We start from the raw sequence: 20,745 nt of genomic DNA on the forward strand, positions 1-20,745 counted from the left end.
GCGCAAATACATAAGTATAGTTGTTGAGGGCAGGGCTGGAGTACGAAAATATTGTAGACGGATATGGATAAGCTTTCGCGAAGTGAAAGGACAAAAGGTGACAACTGCCAGCGAAGTCGATATCATTGACGCGAACAGTTTGCCTGGGTGGTTGACATCTACACACGAGGCAAGTGTGCGGTGCATGGAGGTGAACTAAGTGACATAAAAGCCCAGCACAGGGGAGTTAGTTAGAATTACTATTGCATGCAGTGGATTTTGTTTTGGCACGTGTGTGCAATTACGTATATATACTTACACTCATATATATGTGTTTTATATTTGTATGGAATGCATTTAAGTGAATTTATAGGAAGTGTTTGCGTGAACGGCTTGTGTCATTGAGTCTGAGTGAAGACATTGGGCCGGATTCGGCTTGAGTATGCTCATGTAAATGTTATGTCTTAAGTTCCTCAAATTGAATAGCAACAGTGATTGTAGGTAGGTATAATAAATTTGGGGTATTCGCATGTGATTTTTAATCTCGTTTCAGCTTTGTAATATTTTTGCAGTTAAGACAAAAAATTATAATTTTTTTTTAATTATTTCTCGACAAATGTGTATTTCCACAAATAATTATATAATAAAATGTAATAAATTTTTTTTTTAACAAAATTGCCAAACCTGTGTTTTTGGTAAATTTAAAACTTTGGAAATTTTGTGCTAGAGGAGTTTTTTGGGATTTGGTATCTAATTAATTATTAACCATAAGATTTATATTAAAATAACTTGGAAACCCTACTTAAAAAGTTATCTCGTTTAAATCTGTCTGTCTAAAATATCTTTGGCTGATATCGAACTAGAATTGATTTTAGGTAATTTAATAAGTTACAATCCTTATACATACTTTTTCACTAATAAAAGTATCGGGAAGATGAAAATATTTTAGTTTAACCCCCCGTTTGGACGTGAATTTAACATATTTCTATGATAGCTAATGACTTGAGGTTTCAGGTAGCTTCCTTAAATTTAATTTTCTATCGATTTATGGAAATTACCTTTTAAAAATGATCCGCGAATAGGACGAAAAAGGGCCAGACCCGGGTTCCCAACCGAAGGGTTTAAAAAAAGGTGTCCAATGTAGAGTTAATTTAATTTTTTTATTTGTTGAGGAAATGATAATTATATTAAATATTATTTTAATTTTAACTTTGTTATTTTAGTTTGGCGAAAATAAGTCCATTGTTTTCTCAGTAGATGACTGTCGTAAAGTATCGATAAAATAATTTAAAGTTTATGCTCGTTGTCAAGGTGACATTTCTCACTAAACAAAAATTATCTTGCTTTTCTTCGTTTGATCCATTCAGTTGTGGGTTACAGAGTGTTAACAATGGAAGTCAACAAAGAGACAATTCAGTATATTTTACAGTTTATCTTTGATAAAGGCGAAAATGCAAGCCAGCTAAATGGTGAATTGCAGCGTTGCCAACCATACCATTTTAATGGTATCTATACCATGAAACTGAGTCCCATACCATATACCATGATGTCTATCATGGTATCATGGTATAACATTTCTTCCTCAGGAGAAACGGAATGAATGATTTGGGAAATTTTTTTTTTTCGATGCGTTTATTTAAAATTTTTATCTCAGTTTTTGAACAATTTTATCGATGACACGGCTTCAGTCCGTGACTGAATCATTTGTATACCGTTCGTTCGCAGCTACAATTGAAGTGATCAATCGGTTTATTCTATTCTATTTTGAATTGTTGTTAGCTATATTCTGTCCATGAAAGTAGAGGTGTAAGAATGGAAAGCTAGATACTAATCACATTCCGAGAGCGCCACAAAAATTCACTACAACCTCCGGTCGATAAAATCACATCCGTCCAATTGAAAATTTCAACGAATCACGGGCAACGCGACGAGAATTCTACCAATCACAGAATTCCTTCCGATAGAGATGATTCTACTTTGTTCGTCTACCACAAAACTCATATCCACTCATGGTGTAACTTCAATTACTCGTTGTAACATTTTTCTGATACACGCCGGCGCTCCGTTTGAAGTTTCTACACAATCTCACAGGAATTTTATGCATATAAATTGAAGTATTCAGAGTACGAGTAGAGTATTTTGCAGGTCATAACTCAGGTAAATATCGATGAATGACAATAACCTTTCTAGACTCACTGAAAAAATCACTGTAGGTGCCATGGAAGACGAAGAGGATACTCATCGTACTCCTCCCAAAAAAAAATCGAGAGTCGAGAAAAAGAAGACTAAAATCGTGCAAAGGTTCCGGGATGATTGGCTGGAGAAAGAGGAATTTAAGTTTTGGTTACAACGTGTACCTGGTAATCTGTGTAAAGCCAGGTATAAACTCTGTTGTCATGAGTATACAGCTGACATATCAGTATTAAAGGCACATGGACAAACAGAGAAACACAGAGAAAAAGAAAAACCGCTGAAAGACAAGAGCATGAAGATGACACAGTTTGTTCAACGTGGGAGTGGCATAGAAGAACCTTTGAGCATTGCAGGAAAAAGCGCAGAAATTAGGATAGCTGCATTCTGTGCCGAGCACAATATTCCCTACGCAGCATTAGACCACTTATCAGACTTGCTGAAATCATCTTTCTCTGACTCCAAAATTGCCCACAAAATTGTTCTCAAACGCACTAAAGGAACTGCCATTGTCAAAAATGTTATTGGTGAGACTGAGAAATGCAAGCTAGCGGAGAAGTTGAAAATAACTAAATTTAGTGTGTTAACGGACGAATCAACGGACATTTCAGCAACTAAGACAAGTTGTTTGCTGGCGAGATATTTCGATGAAGAAGAAGGTAAAATTGTGTCGAAATTTTGGGACTTAGTAGAAGTATTGCAGCCTGGAAAAGTGACGAGTGCAACAGCTGAACACTTATACAATAATATCATTGCAAGTTTCAAAGAGAGGGGGATCCCAATGGCGAATATCGTTGGTTTTGGGTCTGATGGTTGCAGTGTTATGATGGGTGTGCATAACTCTGTCGCTAGTCGTTTGAAGCGAGATTTACCACATATCACCATCATGAAATGCATCTGCCACTCATTGCATCTTTGTGCAAGCGAAGCATGTGAACAATTACCACGTACGTGTGAGGACTTTGCTCGCAATATTCACAATTTTTTTAACAGCAGTTCTAAACGTCAAAGTGAATATGTTGAGTTCCAGATGTTTTCGAATGTTGAGGTTCACAAGCTTTTGCATCCTTCCCAGACACGGTGGTTATCATTGGCAACGGTGGTTGACAGAATTCTCGAACAGTGGCCTGCTCTGTTGCTGTATTTCACTGACCAATGGCTGACAATCAAGCTGAAAATGGCACAGTCCATTTATGAGTGTTTGAATGACCCCTTCAACAAACTGTTCTTCTTCTTTCTTCAGTGGGTCCTTCCTAAATTTACTGGAGTCAACAAGTATTTCCAATCTGCTAAAGTTGTGATCACCGATCTGCATGAAGTAATGATTGACTTATACAAAACTCTCCTGTATAGCTTCATGAAGAGAAACTATGTCAATTCACGTCCATTGTCAGAAGTAGACCCAGAAGATAAAGTTCACTATCTGCCAATGGCAGAAATGTACTTGGGGGTACAGGTGTTGCTAGGACAGCAGAGCAGACAAGTCCAGTAGCGATTGGATTTACTGACACATTTTCGTGAGAAATGTCAAGCCTTTTTGATTTGTACCTGTGTTCAGATCAAGAAGAGGTATGATTTTACAAATAGTTTTTGGAAAATCTGAGAATTTTTAAGCCTAAAAACGCCTTATCCAGCATTGAACGAGAGAAAACGCCTTCGCTCATTCCACTCCTAGTCACGCTCCCCAGAGTTTGTGAACAAGAGAATTATCAAGACGTGGATGACCAGTGGCGTCGGTTGTGCTCTTACCCCCTTGGCCAAGAGATCAAAGCACTGGACACAGATGTATTTTGGGCAACATTATTATCTATACAGAACGAGGGAGGTGTGTACTTGTTCCAGAATTTGAGTCGATGCGTCTTGAGTATCCTATCGCTTCCTCATTCCAACGCCGACAGTGAAAGAGTTTTCTGCAAGGTCAACCTCATCAAGACTCATCGTACCCACCGTTCGAGGCACTTTATTAGCCAGCCAACACGTTCAAGCTAACGGAGGCTGTGCTGTATTCAAACCTTCCAATGAGATGATATCAAGAATGACCAAAGACTCTCTTTATGATAAGCCGAAGGAAACTAGAAGTACAGCGGTTGACAGCGGGGAAGAGGATGGCGGAGATAATTCTATTTTCGAAGATGTCTGAATCGGATTCTATAGCTATTGAATAACTATTAATGTCATTGAGAAAAATTTATGTTGTTGAGAAGTTTATCATATAAAAAATTTGAATTTCCCTGAGGCACCCTGTTTTATCGGTGGATACCATTATTTTCCCTGAAATACCATCATTTCTCCCTCTCCATACCATGATCCGAGCGCTACGGGTTGGCAACGCTGGTGAATTGTGTTTATGGTGCCGATGCTGTAATAGCTAATTACATGCAATTATGGTTCTGTCGATTCCGTTCAGGCATTTTTGATGCTAAAGAAAATGTCGATAATGTCGAAAATGTCAATAGAATCACAGAAATAATCGAGATTTACCAGCATGATAGTAGTCGTAGCATCGCCTAGAAGCTAAATATCGACAATAAAACAATTTTAAGCTATTTGCGCAAAAATAATGGATTTCTTTTTCCCCAAAATAATATATTATAAAGTTCTAAATTAAAGTTTTTTGAATCGCATACATGCGGACTGTCTCTTGTTTTATTTGATGTTTAAATATTTTAAAATAAGTCATAGATCCTTATATTTTTATGTGAATAAGTTATTCTCAGTAATAAAACATATATAGGTACAGCTTTTTAACATATCGCGCTGGTATGTTACTGAAAAAAGAAACAATTAGTAAGAAAACTAAAAATAAAAAAATTAGTTGGCAACCTTATCATTATCATATATCACTATTTTTTATTCAACCCGTAGAAAACATTTTTGCTTTAAATACTAAAATAAAATATTATTATAATAATAATATTATTATCAATATTGTGGCAACATAATCTGTATTTTAGCTCAATTAATTTTTTTTAAACTTATTTCTTCTCTTTATTTATTTATTAATAAGGGGAATCATTATTTATATTAACTAAAGCACTGCCTACTAAGGCATTCAACTATGATTTAAATTTAAGAACTACAATATTAAAAAAAAAGTGAATTATTATCTAATGCAAAAACATAGGTAGTAACCATATACAAATTTTCGCAATATAGTTTTTTAAAACAAATATGTGTCGTTTCATATATGTTATGTTACCTTTTATTTAGTTTAACACTTAACAGACAAAGCGTTTTTAGTCAATCTCTTTTGTTATTACATAATATTATATATTATAATAATAAGTAATAAGAATTAATTGAAGAAGTAAATCTAAAACATAAATAAAAATAGTGGCAACACCAGCAAAAATCATGTTTTTATATTCAATCACCAACAGTTTCCTATAAAAATTAAACTATAAAATAAATTTGTTGACAATCCTGAAAATATAAATAACAAACAATTGACAACCCTATCAAAAATAATATATTCCATTCATCAATAACAGTTTTCTTTTCAAAATTAAAATAAAAAAATAAATTAGTTGGTAACCCTATCAAACAATTTATATTCTTATTCAATCCATCAAAAGTATTTAGTAATTTACTTTATTATTTTAATGTCAATAAAGTAATGTTTTATTTAAAGCAAATCATTTAAAAAAGTTGGCAATATGAATCACTGTATTATACTCGTATTTTAATTTCTTTATTATTTACATGAACAAAATTGTTTATATTGAAAATTTGTTGGGAGCTCTATACAAAAATGGGGTTTTAATCAATCTGTCAAAGATAATACATTCATTTAAATATTAAATTAAAAAACAATAAATGAAAAAAGAATTAGTTGGCAACCTTTTAAAAATAACACTTAATATCAATTTTAAGATATTTTATTTATTTCCCAAACAATTAGAGGTGGCAACATATATTATTGCATTGCATTTAATTTTTTTATTCGTTTTTATTGAAAGTTGGTAGCAACCCTATCCAAAAATAATTTTTTTTAATCCGTCAAAAATATAGGGGTTTTCAATAGGTGCGCTTCAACTTTTTTCCGATAGGGAGGGCGAACGACGCAATATTTTTTATGTTTCGCTTGTCATTTGTAAACTTCATTAGTATACATTTCATCATGGAATGCTACACACTTGAGCAACGATTGCAAATAGTGCAAATTTTTTATGAAAATAATCGTTCTGTTGCTGCTACTTTAAGAGCATTACGGCCATTTTACGGTCCATTTAACAAGCCGTCCCGTTTTGGGGTTATGTAAAGTCATTGGTCTACATTAACAAGCCGGCGACGATTTGTGAGCTCAGAGCCAATATTGAACGCGAAATTGCTGGAATTTCGGCCGATTTATGCAAAAGAGTGGTCGAAAATTGTGTTCAACGATTGGACTTCGTACGTGCACGCGGTGGTCATGCAAAAGAAATCGAAATTCATATAATACTTAAATGTATATGTTCAAACTCGATAATAAAAAAAAAATTAGTTAAAAAAGTCAAACCGTTTGTGTTTTATTCAAAAAAGTTCAAAAGTTGAAGCGCTCTTACTGAAAAACCCTATACTTTTTTTTTAATCGCAATGTAGCGATTTTTCATTTACTTTTTAAGTAATCTAAATAAGGTGGCTCTATACGAACAATGCCATGGACAGCTTCTATCAAGATAAGTTAAAAAAGTAAAATATTACTAATGTAAATATAAAATTTCATGATGAGCTGCTACAGATTTTAATTCCAAAGTGTGTCCGAGGCGAAGCCTTGAGCCACAAAAAAACCTTCCTATATATCACATGTGTTGCCTAAGGTTGCCAGTAAGTGCAAATAAAGACGCCAACGTACTTATAAACGTTGCATCTATGTATGTATTTGGATTATATGGATAATACGCACATATGTGACCTATGCAGGCAGCTCTCAATTAATTTGCATTTAAGTTGCGCTTCAGCTATGCACCTTTTTTTGTTTTTTATTTTTCTTTTTAGTTGTTCCTTACGTTTCAGCACTTGATTGTGCTTGCCACCCAACATATATACATACATATATGCATTTATATATTATTTACTATTATTACAAAATACAGTTGGATAAGGTGTTACGTATACGCCCCGTCATGGGCTTAAGCAGTTTGCGAAAGACGATATTCATTACAGTGCGCTGGCAGTGACACAATCACACACGCTCATATGCTTTACTACTCAGTGCATATAACGCTTCAAACGACCAAGCTGCCCAGTTGGGTCTTGCAGTACCCCCCTCATTCTCCTTCTAATACTTCTTCAACATCTTTGTGCCATTCTAAGCCATTTTTAGTTTCAATTACCGTCAGTGCCATGGCCAATGTTGCCCTCCTCATGTTTTTTTTTAGTTTTCTTCTGCCTTTTCCTGCCTGCTGTTATTATTACTCTCTGTAGTTGTTGCAGCTAGGATTATTGACGAAATAAGTAGCAAGTACTGGTGGAAACGAATTTGTGGGTCTTCCTCTGCTACTTTATGTGGCTTAACTTTTACCCGATTTGTGAGTGGTGCACGTTGCTTGTCGGCTGGAAATAGTTGTTATTGTTCTTTTTTTTTTGTTATTTTCTGCTTGCCATAGCTAGTCAAGTAGCGTGCCACAATGGTCTCGTCGATTAGGAAATTGGAAATTGGTTTTAGTGCCTGCTGTTTTCTTTTCCACATTTCCCTGTACTTAATGATATATCTACAGACATATGTGTAGGTAGAAATGGCAGACATTGTAGGCAAAATATATACAATAAACGACTAAATACATTCTTCGTACTTGTTTTTTTTTCATGACTGGCAAGTGTTGCAAATTAATATTGTATGACCTTTGGCGCCTGCAACCTTACACAAATACAGGTTCATGTAATGTAATGTGCAGATATAAGGATAATCAAATGGACTTGTATATTAGCACATATAAAAATGGGTACGGAGTGAGAGCAGACTAAAACCGTTAGCCAAATCCGCTTATTGTTTCGAACGTATGTTAGTAAATTTCCTTGTATTTATTTACTTAATTTTTATGTCATTTTCGGTCAGAAATCACTTTCATTTACTGGAGGGAGGTGGTGATTCTTGTACACTGAGAAGCAATAAAAGAAGAAAAAAAACTTGAATGGTTATAATATAACAAATAGTTATTATAAAAAATCAATATTTTTTTACTACAATTAAGCCCAAGAAGCACAGCCAAAAGGCTTAGTCTAAACAAAAGCTACTTCAAAATACTCCGAAGCTGCCAGTCCACTGCAGCTGTTACGAGTACAGTGCCCAACTATATTGAATTCAAGCGTATTTTTTCGATGGGTGTAACAAAGTCCAATCAATATTTTCTCGCATAGTTTGGATTTGGATAGAAAATTTGATGGAGTAATTTTCTGTGAAGAATTCTTTTTTAGGCGTAAATCTAAATTCCGGCATTTTCTAAATGGAAGTAGCTGCTACTCGTATCAAAATAGTACTCAATGCGCTACTTACTACTGCAAAACCGTTGTAAGGAATACCTCTACACTTAATCTATTAGGCAAGAGATAGTCAAGTGCCTAGGCTCTCGAATGGTGCAATTAAAATTGGTTGCAGAAAGCTGGATTTTCCTTTCGCTGTCGCATATTAATCTTTTATTATTATTAAATTAATCACAAATTGCCCAGCTGCTAATCAGGCCCGAGGCCTTATCCTAGTAAAGTGCACTGCGTTTACAGAACAGCCACCTTTAAGCTATACAGCGTTTAGTCTGGCGTCTCGAGTCACCTTAGCGAGTTGTGAAATAATTCCGGTAACGGCCACATAGATCACAGGCGGTCTTGAGATTAGCAAGCTGCACTTCTACAATACGTCACGTAGGCCGAGGATAATAAGGCTGTAGTTCAGAGTAACAGAATTTGAGTTATTAAGACAAAATCTTCTGAAGATAATTCTAAAGCGCTCGAGATTATAAAGTAGTCAAGAGGACTTAATCATATTACATTTCTGTTTTTCCATAGGGTGAACGATGTAGTACAATGTCACAATGTCATGGAGGAATGATTTTCTCAGGCTGGAATATGCGTTGCTGTGAATTTTCTATTTTTATTATGATTATTAAGCACTTTCATTTATTCAGATTATTGCTCTGAGCCCAACTTCCTCATTAACTTCCTCCTCTAGTCAAATATGTTTCGCTGGCGTTTGCGTTTGTATGGAATATTTTTCGATATGTAAATAGCAGCCCTTTGTAATATCTGTGGAGACAAAAAGAAGAAAAAAAAAGATTGATTCCATCAGATTGTGAACGGTAGAATGTTAATGGAGCGAGGAGACCATATTGTGATGCTTACACATCATTATTCTCCAAATTTCAATAAGGATCTAGAGTAATGTCGAGTTTCACCTCATGTATTTCAATTAGATACTAGCCGGTTAATACTCATACATTTTTTGAAAGACGCGACTACGTTAACTTAAGAAGCTCCTCTACTGCCACCGACCAATCCTTGGCCAGAAAAGTTTTGGCAAACAAAACAAGCGCTGACACTTCCTCAGCATTCGCTCTGCTGACCTAAGGCCCATCTCTCCAAGAATAGCAAAACAGGCGAACTAGTTGAACAAATCACCACAAGTGTTTGTCTTGTTAATTCAAGGGCTATTAATTTTTCTGCAAATGAAGCTATGGACTAGTAATGATATCAGTTCAATAAGAAAATATTCAACATCAACAAAGGCGATGAAAAACTAAGTTTGAAAAATCCTGATTGTCGCTTGCCTTTCTGAATAAACGATAATCTTTAAAAAAAGTTTTAAGAGTTCAACAGTGACAGCTAATAGATTACTTCCATTAATGATGACTACCTCTATTTGAAATGCATTGCAGTATTAGGAAGCGTAAATTTAAGACAGATGGAAAGTTGTTGGCACAAAACTGCTCATTCAATACCTCCTTCCTATTTCAAACCATCTGTGAAAAAGTTCAATGGGCATTGGTTCCAAATTTTACACCTTATAAGTATCTTCTTTGAAATTAGGTGGGTGAAAAGATACCAAGCTAGGTATCGTTTTGATTTAAGAAAAAACTACCTCTTTGTTAAATTTTTAGCTTAGAAGATTTGAAATAAATTTTCTCTGTGCAGCACTTAATATACGAACATGTAACCATATTGAAGGTCCAAGAGAAAGCTTGTAAATGTTGCCTATCATTACCATTATGGTAAGCTGCGCCATTTCATATGCACGATTGTCATTAACATTTTTACAGGCATACAAATTGCAAAAAAAAAAACAACAACAATAGAAGAGAAATGAAAAGATATATTTAGTTATGCGTGTGAAAGGCAAATGTGGTGAGGAATGACAGCAAAAAGGCAGAGCAACTGGCCGAAGAGCTCGTAAACCAACAACTATCTAGCGTGGTGGAATGGAGAGAAGTCAAAAGAAGAAAAAGTTTAATACACGTGAGAGTATGTATTTGCAGTAAGTGGGGAGTAAGTGTAAAGGAAATGAGTGTAAAGTAATGCTAAATGCTATTTGACGCACGCTGGAGAAAATGGGAGTGAGACAAATGGACTGCAGTTAGTCAGCATATTACGGTGAAGCGAAGAATGCTTGTTCCCCAAGTATTACCTAGTAGATGGAGCAGGAAGTTTATATACATATGTATACTCTCTATTTCAGCACATGTGTATACCTACATACGTATGTACAGTTGCGACCACGAAAATAGTACTACCAAAAAATATTAGATTTAAAAAATTTTAAATATTGGTGGCGATTATGCTATACATTTTTTCTATAGGGTTTGCCCAATGTTTAATGGTTTTTAGGGGGTATTGTGGGTGCCAGGTGGACCTGTGCCTCCATACAAAACTATTTTAGGCTCGTCAGCCCATAAAATATTACGCCACTTATCAACGGTCCACCTAGCACGTCTTATTGAGAATTCCAAACATTTATGCTTTGGTGTCAAGAGTGGCTTTTTTTCGTGGGCTGTGAGTTGCGTATCCAGCTTGCCGTAGTCTTCTACGTAGAACAATGTCAGAAGCATTTCATTTTACCTCTCTTTAATTTGTATGGCTGATTTCATGGGATTCAGTTTTAAGCACCTTACAATTATGCGAACGGCTTGCAGAAAGTTTTTTCGTTTTCTTCTCATTTTTTCCGGTTTTTGATTGCAGTTGAAATCATTTTTGCTGAACACGAAAGACGATTTTTATTTCTGTGTAAGATTTTCCCCCTAGTCTCAATTTTACAATGTGCTTTCGTTGTTCTGTGGTGCAGTGTTTTGCTCGAACCACTGTCACAGTCACCAAAAGTTAAGTTAAATAATACATAAATAATACAAAACGTACTTTATTCTATATTTGTGCAAAATTGTATTAATATTCCCTGTATAACCTAAAAAATCTGAAGACTACTGCTACTCTACACCTCTGAAATGCCTTTGCCCTTCGAAGATATCTGCCGTTGAAATTTTATTTGTATGATTTATAGGAAAACAATAAATGATTTCAAAATAATTTTCAAGGGTGCTGTTATTTTCATATTCACAGCTGTATATGGATGATTTCACATATTATGTATGTATAATTCTTTTAGCATTTTTGGATCCTTTTAGATGATATACCAAAATAAGTATATTAAAAAAACTGAATTGGTGATACATATACAGTCTGTGTCAGAAGAAAAGAACCGGTTTTTTTCTTGTATCTTCAAGAGATATTTCGTTCTGCTTTTTGCTGCGTAATAGTCCTACTCAAGGGCTACGACGCCAGTGTTAATTCAGGTTAGTGTCGTTCCAAACTTTCCCGGAAAGGCAATCTAACAAAAATGAGTGAGAAGTACACGAAGCGTTTCGAGGCGGTATTTTTATGCACGCATTCGAAAGGGCCAAAATTATTTTACGCCGCGGTTGCAAAAGTGATTAAAAAATCAAAAAGTTTGTTGTAATGTGGAATCCGCAGTATAGGGTGTACAGAAATGTTGATCAATTTACCGAGCGCGACTTGAAGTGAGTGACGACAAAAAAGCAGGATAAAGTGATCGTCCAACTTTTTAAGCGGGACCCTTCTTTGTGACTACGCCACGCACAATTGGTTTTTGCTAAAAAGGGAATAGATGTGAGTATCAGCACCATCGAACGTCGACTGATGGAGGCGAACATATCCTAACGTCCCACATCATTAAAACCACTGTTCTCAGAAAAACACATTGAGAAACAACAAAACATGAAAATGGCGTCACAGTAATGGACAGTCCCCAGACGCCAACCATATTGAAAATCTGAGGGGAACTATGAAAACGCATCCTCCAAAATAGGCTATACTCGAAAACGATGGAGACTACACGGCTTATTGAGTAATTGCGACTCGTAGTTTTGTACATATGTGTACTTTTCCATTTGGCTGCGGCATATATTTAGATATTTTACTTTTGCCCCCACTTGCATTTATAAACAAAATTTCATTAGAATAATTAAAATATAACCACGATTTAGTTTGTATGATACTTTTCAATACAAACATCAACAATCATAAATTCCTAGAGTTCCAGTGAGGAACATAGGTCCACAACGAATTTCTTTCATTCGGGTCTGTTTTGCGTCAAACACTTAACTCTTAGGGCGCAGTCGTCTCCAGGTGTGCGCTGATTTTCCTCACCTGCGGCTTCCTTGGGGGTTCAAATCAATCACGGCCCCTGTTATGTCGCTATTTTCCCTGCTCAGAACCGGGCTTTTCGTACGTTTTCATTTTAAAAATATCAAAGCAAGTTCGAAGATTAACTCCAGAAAACAGTAAGTACCAATTAAAAATCGAAATTTCACATTAACAAATCCAAAATCACAACGTTTATAGCAAAATTTTTTTATAAAGTTCCTATACATACTGTTTTGTAAGATATCATTTCTCTTTAAGATTTTGACTTCAAAAATCCTAGCAATTTGTATCCTACTATAAGAAATATAAGAAATATTCGGCATAGCTAATAAAACCTAACCACTAATTCTCCGTATTCTTGTATGTAAAGCACTTAAATAAATCTTTACGATATTGCTTACGTATTATTTGCCAATAGACGCACAGGCAAACATCAATCTGTCAATCAACGTCTGACTCAAGTCAAAGGTGGAAATGAGTTGTACTTAGAGATATTAAAAATAAAACAAAATCAAACTGTCCAAATTCCATTTATCTATAACTTATTCAGAATACGTTGACATTGTTGACGAGTAAAAGCGAAATGTAACACAACATTTAGATTACCCCCATCACAAAAACAAAAATAGCAAGTCTCCCCACACACTCTCAGAAAGCTGAGACAGCTGAGGCATGCAATTCAAGTTAGAAATGAAAGAAAGGAAGTGTCAGTATATGAAATGGGCAATACGAACTCATTAAGCCAATTAATCTCTCACATTCTCTCATGTTTCAACGGGAATTAATTTGCACGGCAACCACCTACTCGTTTAAGAAAATGCGACAACTTGCCATGCAAAGCGACATTGTGAGTGAATGATGAGAAGCCTCAGTAATTGGAAGATTTCATTATTTATTTGGTCGGTCGATATTTCCACCCTTTACTGCGTGAATTAATAAATCGTTGAAAAAAACATTATTTCTGGGAAATAGCTTTAGTCAATTAATTAGGCATAATAAAAAAAAAATAATAAAAGCATTTAATTTTTTTTTTTTACGGAGCCATATATAAAAACTAGTTGTAAAGTATAGAAAACAATTGAAAAGTATAGAGAATTTTATTGCATTTTATTTATTTTTGAAGTGAAACTTCTTAAGCGTCGATGGACAAGCGAGAATGGAGAGTAAAATTTCAAGGCCATGCAATGTTTTGGGCATTTTCGTTCCGCGAGAGAGAAAATAGATATAAAGTAGAGGAAAAGGAGAGAGAGAGAGCTATACCTTATATATATCTTAGATACACTTTAGGCTATTCACGTCTTCCTTTTTTTGTTTTTGTACCATATAATATTCTAAATTGTTCAGCGCCGTCGCGACTAAAAGAATCATGGCCGCTGCGACTGCGTCTTCGAATGTATTTTGTTTTTGTAGTCTCTAGGCTTAGATTTTGGGCTTGGACGACGGACGCATATTGAGGCATGAAGTGTATGCGCTGTGGTTTCGTTGTATTCTAGAACATTTTGGAATGCGTGGTGCCAAAGCGGCCTTCGCGTTGCGCTTGCTGCTGCTTTTGCATCAACCAAGGTATTTTGTTTTTGTAAATGAAATATTCGGAATATTGACTGGTGGAAGACAAAAGTACACGGAAGCAAGAAGGGAGCGCTGTGCTCGCGCATATATGAATACAATTATTTTGTAGGAAGCTTAGAAGGCAAGTAGGTATATGTGTATGTATGCATGCTAGGACTTAAAGTGGGTATATATACATACACACCTACATACTGTGAGCGTCAAAATAAAGTGTACAAAGCATTTTGTTATAATGCGGATTTTATTTCAGTCTTTTATAACAAAACAATATATTTTAATTTCATGTTTTTTAAATTAGTATTTGATTCTCTACTAATTACTAGAAAACAACAAAAAAATTAATTACAACAACAAAAGTTGTAAGACAAAAACAAAATTTAGTGCATATTTTACGCGTCAAAATAAAGTGTACAGCGTAGCATTTTAGCGATGTTGTACTGTAAAAAATACCGTTATATTTGGTTGTTTACTTCCTTTTTCGATACATTGCAACTTTTTTCATAGTGTATTTTAATTGGTTGCGATCGGCAGAGTGAAAAGTTAAATTCTATAATATTATTATTAAATTTTATTATTTATTTTTTTTAATAAAAGGTAAACAAACTTCGACTGATGTTAGAGAACTGGTACTAAAGCTTCGCAATGAAGGTAAAACCTTTCGTGAAATTGGCTCTATTCTCAACAGAAGCCATAATACTGAGAAAAAAATAGTTGACAAATATAAAAAGTTCGGCAAAGTAGAAAATCGCCCAGGTGCAGGCCGTCCAAAAATTTAAAATGAGACTGAAGTAAGGTCTACAGTGCGTGATGTGAAGAAAAATCCTTTTAAAAATGCGGGCAAAATATCACAAGAAGTTTCAACTGCATCAGATACTAGCGTAAGTGCCAGTACAATACGTCGAGCGTTGCACGCAAATGGGTTACATGCTCGTCTCCCACGAAAAAAGCCGCCAATATCGACAGTTAATAAAAAAAAACGACTTGATTATGCAATTTACCTGAAAGAACCGAAAATTTAACATTAGTTGAAAGTAATATGGACAGCCAAAAATACTTGGATTTTTAAAGTAAAATTTGTTATCAAGTACAATCAAATTAACAATTCCAGACAATTTACGCTTCTATCCGGATAAAGACAGATATGATAGGTTATGCAAAATTCGGCAAAATTAATCAGCCTATTGGAAGATTTGTAGTTTTTTTAAATGGTGTCGTGTGCCAATCATATTTGACACTTGTTAATTAGGCAGCAAACAGACAAGCAAGGTACGTAAAGGTCAAAAAATATATTTCCACAAAATTATTTTTTTTTGTACATATCATACCATTTTATTCCTCAAAAGTGATATTATCGCCTTCAAAGTATTGCTACGCACGCATGCCAGCATTTGATATAGCTATCGAAATATTTCCGGAACTCGATTTTCAGTAAAGCTATCAGAGCCGTCTTCGACTTTTCCATTACTACCTCTGGGTTGTTAAAACGGGTTCCGCGTGGTGTGTTTTGACCCAATCAAACAGAAAAAAAATCGCAGAGAGCCATATAAGGTGAATGCGATGGCTGTTGAATGATATTCGTTTCGTTCTATGTCAAAAATTCACGGCTAATGATTGCACCGTGCGATGGTGAAATCCACGAATTGTTCTCCCATAAACCCTTTCTTCTTTGGCGAATTGCCTCAGCTAAACGTCTCATAACGCCCAAATAATAGTCCTTATTAACTTTCTGACCTTTTGGCAAAAATTTATGGTGTACAATACCGTTGTAATCCACAAGAACCGTCAGCATCGCTTTCTTTTTTGACTAAAAACGCAGCACGTGGTCTTGGTTTGGTCTCGGTTTATTTAAGACTCTCTACTCACTTTTCTCATGCCTGAGTTGCGTGTTTTACTCATAAATCCATAACCCGTCTCCAGTAATGAAGCGTTTAATGAATGTTGGGTCGGGTTCAGACCTGGAAATCATATCTTTGCCGATACCAACGCGGTCTCCTTCTGTCATGAAATTTAGCTCCTTTGGGACCAACTTTACAGCAATACGATGCAAACCCAAATCATTAACCACAATGTCCTGAACGGATCCATAAACAATGTTCGAGTTCTCCGCCGTTCACTTTATTGATGGTTTCATCAGTTTTCGATGGCGAGGACCTGTCACTACGTTTGTCATCCTCGATGGACTTACGATCTCTTTTGAAGCGTTCATGCCACTCGTAAATGATTGTTTTCTTGCGAACATCTTTACCGAAGTAGTTTCCTAACTTTTCTAAGGTTTTCGCACCATTGAATCAATTTTTAGCGCGAAATTTAATATAAACTCGTTGTTGCAAATTCAAATCCAATTTTAAAACTGTAAAAAATAGAAAACACATGCAGAGGTAGATTTACTCAAGACGGCGTAGCTTTTACAAATGTTAAGCAGTGACGATAAAAGTTTGGTAGGAATATTAATCACAGATGTGGTAGCCCAACAAAAACAAAAAAGCATAACTCAAATCAGTTGACTTAGAGCGCTACCTGGCGATTTTTTCGGGAACTTTTTTATCAAAGTGGTACTCGCAGATATTGGCTGCACTTTCGTGCTGTTTTGATTGTATTTTTTTACTGCTTACTTACTTGAGTAAGTCAAATTCAGTGGAATTCTAGATTTTATTATATTCTGTCAAAGTTCGTAAAATAAGAGAATTAACCCGTTTTAGCGAAAAAGCATTGTGTGGCGAATATATATTTCTGAAACTAGATTATATATGTAATTGGCGCTTATACTCTTTTTGGGTCTTTGGCCGAGCTCTTTCTCTTATCTGTGGTGTGAATCTTGAAGTTGTTCGACAAACTGAGGACCTATAATTTTCAGCTGACTCCGAAAGGCAGATATTTTTATGAGGAGCTTTTTCATAGCAAAAAAGCACTCGGAGGTTTGCCATTGCCTCACAAGGGGTTACCACTATTAGGAAAAACCTTTTCTACATTTTGGTGTTTCACGGAGATTCGAACCTACATACTCCGAATGGTAGTCAAATGGAAGACAAATGTGTATGTAGAAGTATAAACGTTGTTGTTTGTTTTTGGTACGACAATGTATTTCATTTTAGAGCGAACCAAAGAGGTGAATATGAATTGAAGTGAAAATTGTTTAAAAGGGTAGGGATCATCAAAATTTGGGCTAAATCGGCGAATAAATCCAAGCCTAGATCAAGCAGTTGTTATACTAAAGGGTTTTCCAATAACAGGTGTTATTTTGAATAGCCCGCTATTTCGGTAGATGTCACTTTTGAAGCTGTAATTTTTTGATATTTGACAAGTGGAAACTACGCCATTAATAAAAACGGGATGACACACGCTTAAACAACGCATTGAAATTATTAAAATTCACTATAAAAATGGTGAAAATTTGGCAGCGACGGTTCGTAAAACTCGAACATTTTTGGTTCATCATGAAGCACCTTGTCGGATCGCAATACAGAAATTGGTGAAAAAATTCGAGCTGTTAGGATAAGTTGGTGATGTGAAGAATAAAACCCGTGCACGTCGCTCAAGAACAGCCGAAAATATTGCTCTTGTAGCCGAAAGTGTTGAAGAAAACCCAGTATTGTTTTGCATAAAGATTTGGGTCTTAAGGCTTATGAAGTCTAGTTAAAACAAGAACTCAAGCCGGCCGTCGTGTCTTTGCTGATTGGGTCGTTGAAATGCATGAAAATGATGAGGAATTCCATCATCTTGAGTGATGAGGACAATTTCCACCTCGGTGGCTTCGTCAGCAAGCGAAATTGTCGGATCTGGGGCTCAGAAAATCCAAGAGTTATTATTGAAAAGCTTCTCGATGATTTGATATGAACGTGTGATTTTTTGTGCGGTTTATGGTCCGGCGGAGTCATTGGACCTTGCTTTTTCGAAAATGAAGCTAGAGCAACAGTTACGGTGAACGAATCGCGCTATCGAGAGGTGATTAACGACTTTTTATGATCGGATATTTCACCTATTGTGCTAAGCCGAGAATCACTGACGTAGTATGGTGCAGGGAAAAGGCAACGAGCTTTACATGAAAACTACTGTTGAAAATACCCCTTGTATTGAAGGGTAAAGGACTTTATAATTTTTTTTGAGCTACGTTAAAAAATTTGGTAGCTTTTCTAAATTTATTTTCAACAAGTGCAAACTGGCAAACCTTCCTTGTCTAGAAGAGAGCAATTAGCTAGCACGGTTTTAGAGCAAAAATGATTTCTGTTTTTTAATTTTTATCTGAGTTTTCATTCAAGGTCTGCAAAAATTGTGTTAATTCTGTTCTGAAAAAGATTTTGCGAGATTTGATGCAACAACAACTGCGTGTACAAAGTGGCACAAAATTAATCATCTTATCATCTTATTTGAATTGAATAAATATTTCACTAAATATCTGATATATGATTAACGTACGACGCCATTTTCAAAAATTATAAAATTATAAATTCCAATTGATTAATATTGCGCCACCTTGCTGCGTAAGCTACTGTTGGCTTTCAATGCAAATAGGCTGTTTCAGTGATACCCATAAACTTTGTTGCAACCCATAAAATTTTCTCATAGACAATACTATTAATGGCAAAGTTTCCGATTGGAAAATTCTGCTTTTATATTTAAATATTTCGAAAGAGATTTATTTGCCTAACAAATAAAAAAGAGTCTAACAAATGAAGAAGAAACAATTTCTAGATATTTACGCATGAATCGCTTGCCAATCTCTTATTTAACTTTCGTCACTTGTGAATTTCAGCGAATTAAATTTGTCATGTTGAACAACAAATTTTTTCAATTGATTTGTTGCAAATCGAATTGATGATGTGCACCGTCGGCAGATTTGCACAAGAACAGAAATAAATAAACAAATACAAAAACGATAAATCACACATAGTAGCAAATATTGTACATACATATACAAGCATAAGTATATGCATGTATACATATATAAACACATACATACTATATCAGCCTCAAGGGAACTCTTTTCGGGTTGGTGGCAAAAGTCGCACAGCTGTGTCACAAAGCAAGGTTCAAATGCTTTCATATTGCCGTTTATTGAATTTTTCAAATTTATTAGTGCGTCAAGTTTTATTACTTGACTATTTTTCAATTTGTTGCATTCATATTTTGCTTGTATTTTTCAAGCATTTTTAATATTTTTGCTCCAACAAATCTACCCCAGCTATTGAACTTTACTATACCTTTTTTCTTTATTTTGGGGTTATGGTTTAAACCACAGCTGCTTTTTATAGCTCGACGGTAAGCAAATTTTCAATTTTCACAAGCATTATTTTATTTATGTCTATTCAAATCTGAAAGTCATGGAAGTTTTCATTACATAAAAATTCGTTTTTTATAAGCCCCTGCTTTTCCGCCTTAATTGTTGACAGCCGTGAAATGTTATTGTTTTTGTATGTCCTTTGGCATGGCGAATAAATGCAGGACTTAACTTGCATGACGAGCGAAATTACAGAAAGCTAAAATACCCCAAAAGCAATAACAACAACTAATACAAATTGCATACAAAATATTCGACAACCCAAAAAATCGCGTTTGAAGCGCTGCTAACGTTGTAAGTATGTGCGTATATAGGTGCGTGCATTAGCTAGCGTTTGCCTTGTACCCGAAAAAATTGGTTATTACTTTGTGTACTTTGTCGACTAGATTTTGTGGGTCATGTCAGCATGCAATTTCAATATTCCACCGAATTTTCGAAATCTACACGAAAAATCAACTTGAAGGCAACATATCAAACAAAAAAAAAAAACATCGAGCGCGCGTTCTCTAGCTTGTTTCACTCTTTTGTGCTCCCCATCAACAATTGCTATTTTCAATCCTATTTCATGTTTCATGACCAACGGTAATTAATGCCAATTGTCGCAATACTCCACACAGCTGTCGCCGAAATCAACGAAACAACTGCAGCATATCAGACACACTCCATCAAATTCCAACCCTAAAGTCGAAAGAAAAAAACGAAATTCTTTTGGCCAGCCTCTAACAAAGGGCTTAGGGCGCATAGCAATGACTGCCAGAAGTTTGGTTATTCATACACACACTCACATACATATTTACATTCATTCACTGATTTGCCCAAAGGCAATCGGAAGCATTGCCGTCACAACAAACTGGGTTTGCCACTTAAAAACCAGACCCTTAGAATTTCGCTTTGAATTCGCTTAATTTTTATGTTTCCCCAGTATTTTCACCTTAATTATAATTTTGGAAGTAAAATGTGAATGGGTTGGTTACCGAAACAAAATAAAATATACTTTTAGGAAGGAAGAAATTTCCATTTCATTTTTGTAAGAAGTACTAGAGGAAATTTAAGAAAAGCAACACACAAAAAATGGTAATAAAGAATGAGTAGGCTAACCGAAATTAATG

This window comes from Anastrepha obliqua, chromosome 4 (assembly GCF_027943255.1).
Source record: "Anastrepha obliqua isolate idAnaObli1 chromosome 4, idAnaObli1_1.0, whole genome shotgun sequence".
NCBI classification, from domain to species: domain Eukaryota; kingdom Metazoa; phylum Arthropoda; class Insecta; order Diptera; family Tephritidae; genus Anastrepha; species Anastrepha obliqua.